The sequence below is a fragment of the Lissotriton vulgaris genome, chromosome 1_2 (genome assembly GCF_964263255.1).
Source record: "Lissotriton vulgaris chromosome 1_2, aLisVul1.2, whole genome shotgun sequence".
NCBI classification, from domain to species: Eukaryota; Metazoa; Chordata; class Amphibia; order Caudata; family Salamandridae; genus Lissotriton; species Lissotriton vulgaris.
The window spans coordinates 27,071,954-27,076,992 of NC_141686.1; the positions used below are offsets into that span (position 1 = coordinate 27,071,954).

At 37.3% G+C, this 5,039-nt stretch overlaps 1 long non-coding RNA gene across 1 annotated transcript; it reads right to left on the reverse strand.

Annotated features, from left to right (window-relative positions):
- Positions 1 to 930: 930 nt before the first annotated feature.
- On the reverse strand, positions 931 to 4,797 carry LOC147733860 (uncharacterized). The gene is made up of 4 exons (XR_015307593.1): positions 4,359 to 4,797; positions 3,387 to 3,454; positions 2,142 to 2,293; positions 931 to 1,184 (listed from the first exon to the last, which is right to left on the reverse strand). It is a non-coding gene; the product is annotated as an uncharacterized LOC147733860 (long non-coding RNA).
- Positions 4,798 to 5,039: the final 242 nt, after the last annotated feature.

Below are 5,039 nucleotides of genomic sequence, written 5' to 3' on the forward strand. Positions count from 1 at the left end.
GCTAAGTAGATCTAACTCGGTACATATATATATATATATATATATATATATATATATATATATATATATATATATATATATATATATATATATCTTCGAAATGACCGTTTGAAATATCCAAGATTGTTTTAAGTGGGGGCTTGTGAAGCACATCGGCGCTCATTCAAATAAATATCAAAATATAGTACAGCAACGTATTCAATATTACTCTTGTAAAGGCAAAACGTTATTGATTATATTACATGGCTTTAAAAATGGTACCGTACCATGGGTTAAAATCTGTTATTCCTGGGAAATACATCACTTTTTTGAGTAAACGATTGTGAAAACACTGAAACAGCCACCCACATGTATCGTGAATATACACATACACAGTGTAAATTAAATAAACACGTACAGATATAGTCGGCATACACCTACGTATTCGAAATAAATAGCTTATGATACAATTACTAATTCGTGTGCGTTTTATGACGTAAGGAAACGAAGCGCACACCCTTTTAAACATAACAATTCGTTGTTCTGCATTCCTTGTGTCTCTCGTTGCCTGCATGCCTATGTTTTTTTCACAGTCGGAAAACTTCTCCTCCAATGCATATTCCATGTTTTAGTAATGCTCAAAGAGGTAAAATACATATTATTCGTTTTCAGTAAACTCGTCCCGTACAGTTTGGGGATTAAGAGTCTCCGATAATTGTGAACAGTGCGGCTCTTTATACTTGCATTTCCTTAATACTCTCCCAATACGAAAACAGAATCATCACAGAAAATTTCTGAAAGCAAAGTTTACTTTAGAAGAATTGTCTGCTGTTCTTTTAAATGAACTGTTTTCAAATACTGGAAGCACTTACTATTTCACATATTTAGCTGTGTTATGTGAACTAAGTTAAAAATAAACCGAGTAGAAATAATGCTCAATACAGGAGTCTGTTTGTTTTATAACAGGAGCCATCATATTTAACCATATACAAATCGTGATCCAAACATGATGGCATTATATGTGTATTATACATTTAAAATGGAAAATATTTTTTAGCATACGGCTACTGAACAAAATGCACGTTGTGAAAATATGCGCTCCTGTTCTACAATAGACTAATATAGGAAAGTGCCTGGAAGCAGACGTTGGTGATGCTCTGCATGAATAAGGCCCCATTCGTTAATAGACTGCGTAGATGTGTCACCTGGGATCGGAGGGAAAAGGACAAAGATACATAAAGTGTGAATACAAACCGTTTTGCAACTGCTAAAAAAAACTGTTAACTGGAGCACAAACTAGCATTGAACATAGAACTGCAACAATGTTCATCTGGGTTTTTTTTAATTTACATGACATGCAAATTTAGATCTGCACAACACTGTAAAGATAAGACAACACGAATAATTCCCATTGTGAAGAAATACACAAATCAAATAGCGTTTGTATTACATTTTGTTAAGATCTTACGATAATAGGCTACAGGAATAGCTATTTTTACGCCATCACAAAGAATAGACAAACATAATAAAATGTGTGTGTGTATATATATATATATATATATATATATATATATATATATATATATATATATATATATATATACACATATATACTCATTTAATTATGTTTGTCTATTCTTTGTGATGGCGTGAAAAAGAGCTATTCCTGTAGCATATATATATATATATATATATATATATATATATATATATATATACATACATACATATGCATATACATACACACACACATATATTATATATATGTGTGTCTATATATATGTGTATATTCTATATATATCGTGAATTACAAATGCAGTCAATTAAACGAAATGTATTGGATGTTTACCTAGTTAGCTGCTTTCTGGATGACAAACAACAAATAGTTACAGAAGCCATATCATATAAAACGTTGGTAAATATATTAAAACAATACAAAATGTTGATTAAAAAGTCGCACATAAGGTATAACTTAGTTCATCGATATATTAGAGCGTTGCTCTTACTGTTATTTTCTCGTTGAAATTACATATATATTTTTGATATAAAACAACCTTATACTCTAGCGTTACACATGGTACAATTGTGTGTTTTTTTATTTACCTCTAAAGAAACCAAGAATATTTCGAAACCAATCTTTCAACATTGTTTTAATTACTCACGTTGTGTTTCTGCATTGCTTGTGCTCCATTGTATACAACGCTCTGGTGCACTAGGGCCCTGCTCGTGCTACTCAAACCATTTCAATAAATAAAGAAAGAGTGTTGATGAATGCTGATCACTCGATACTTTAAGAATTGTCCAATTCAACCAACTACGGAGTACAAGAAATAATGTTATGGAACGTTACAACAGTACTCCAGCAATAAATGTTTCCAGCCGTAAAACTATCAGCGTATATGTTTTTATCTGGAGCATAACATGAAGTAAACAATCAGCTTCATAGGTAGCCATACCTGGAATTAAAAAAAAATGAATAAAACAGCATTACATGACTTTGGCCACAAGGCTCCTGGTGATACCATACGATCAAAAGATGTGCACCCGTTTTTCAGACTTTAAAGGGTGCCGAATAAATGGCCCAAGTCCCTCAATTCCAATGTTAGTGAATTTGCTGCCAAAGCTAGCTCCTCAAGACCCCCAGTGACCCCAGTTAACGGTGGGAAGTGCTGTGATGCAGGGTTGTATGTGTTGCACAGACATTACCTGGACAAGAAAACATGCACTCCTCCGACCTTTATTAACAGGCCACGTTCGTTTGCTGCTTCATCGCTTCACCAGTTATGTTCCAATGGGTGCCCATTTTTTAAGCAGTTTGTGGCTGAAACGTATCCCATGGCTGTGGATATTGCACTCTGTATTTGAATTAGCATTATTCAGGGTCGTACTGAGAGAAAATAAGCCCGGGCACCAAAATGAAAGTCATTTTACCAGAAAAGTGCCTACATTTACAAATCAGAGCAGTTTGGACCTTGCAAAGGCGCCACGCCTAAGCGTTTTGCAAAATACGGGAGACTGCTTTCATTTGTGCTTGCTGCAGGCAAAGCAGGTGGTTACAGCAGGGAAATCAAAAGTAAAAACCGGCCGATTACCCCATAAAACGCGCCCACAAACAACCAACATAAAAAAAATGGGCCCACACACCGACTGATCTTTCAGATCAGCCTTTCGGGCACAGCCATTTGCCCTACTGCCCAATCCGACCGTGGCATTAGTAGATACCCATTTAGATGCGTTTACGTTACATTTTAAATTGACACAAAGCAGTGGCAAGTGACACTACATAAAAACGAAACAGTATATCATCAATCTTGCTACATTCGACTTTGGAACATCAGCTTCTCAATGGTCACAGTTTATTGGAATAGCTCATTAAACGTTTGAACTACTTCCAAAGATAGACATACCTTTAGATGGAAACTCGCCAAAAGTTGCCTGGAATGGATATGTTTTCGTACGCTACAATGTACAACATCTAAAAAGATAAAACAATAGCTGCGTTTAGCCATTTTGAAAATATATCAGATGATAATGTGGGATTAAAACTGTTTCACATTGTAGTTGCGTTTTGAAAAGAGAGAAGTCATTGTTCCGACGATTATGCAAACACTGCACTGGTTTTAATTGGCACAGTGGGAGGAAACCCATCACTTCGCCAATTATTTTTTTTATCGATTCCATGTAAATGAACATCCATGCGAATATAAAAGCATGCCTGCGGGGAGTGTGCATATTTATGATGCTCTCACGATTGGCGTGAAAATCTAAAATCGTGCAATTACACATAAATGAAAACGTTTTAACCACCCTTGCCCGACACCCACCCATATTGATTCTCTTCCACTTGGAGGTTTAATGAGACCAGGAGAATCTCCACAAAATGTAAAATTCCTGCCCGCCACTTCAATCTAATAAATCAATGCCAGGGCCGCATGCAAAAACTTCTCAGCACACTGCCCTGATGGAGACTCGGGTGTCACGTTGTTTCTTACAGTAGCAGGTTTGCCATATTGTACCCCGAGTTTAGGGAAAGCTTGGTCTGAGCTTTACAGTTATCTTCTATGGGCACTGACAAAAAGCCTCGACTGCAAGGGACGGAGGTTTTCAAGTGTAGTACCAACGGTGTCAGTTTTAACAATGTAGGCAGCTCCGCTCAAACAAAAAAAGTTTTCAGGTTTGCCTTTCAAAAGTCACGACAAAGCTTCGTGTGAAGTAACTCTTAAATCGCGCATTCATACACAAGGAGGCGGTGACGGTCAAGTTTGAAACGTTTTCTTACTTTACAGCCGGCTTTTTGTTTCAGTTTAAAAATGGACCCCGAACGGATGCAAGGGCTGCCTTCGAGTCAACATATACAACGGCTTATACATTCAACAAACCTAACATTTGAAGCTACATTTCCATTTCAAGCATTAACTGGTTTTCTGTTCCGAAATGCGGCGGCATTGCTCCTTCCTCACTTTTTTTACTTTTAAAACCGTAATTCTATAGTTGAAAAAAGTTACCGCCGGTTGTAAGCTCACACAGAAGGCGAAGGAAACACTATGGAACGGAGTATAACTACAGGGGGTTTCTTTTTAAAGTACTTCTTAAAAACGAGCGCGCACTCAAACTCAACTGAACTAGTTTACTAAAATCGAATTTAGACTGTTGCCAGAGAGATTACAGAAGAGTAAAAGTGCGGAACGACGGGTGAAACGTATGATATCTGAACTTCCTTAATTGCTCCACCCCTCCTCCTCTCTTTCTGTGGAAAATCCGCTCTTGAACTTGAACTTTTCCGGCTCCCAAGATGGCGACAGTAGAACGGTGACGCAGCAAAAAAAAAAAGAAGAAAAAAAGGCGAAGCAGAGCGCGCTCTGCAGAGGCAGCCGGATTTACAGACCTCGGTAACTGCAAAGCAGTTCGTGTATGGCAGATTTGCTGGCCGTCCCCTTTGTACTATACGACGAGTGCCGTCCATTTTGGATTCAAAGAGAAACTTTTCTTAGTCTCCTCCCCTCTCGCAACCCCCCAAAAAACGTCCGTTTATTTACATAAATTGGACAGATTATGGGTTG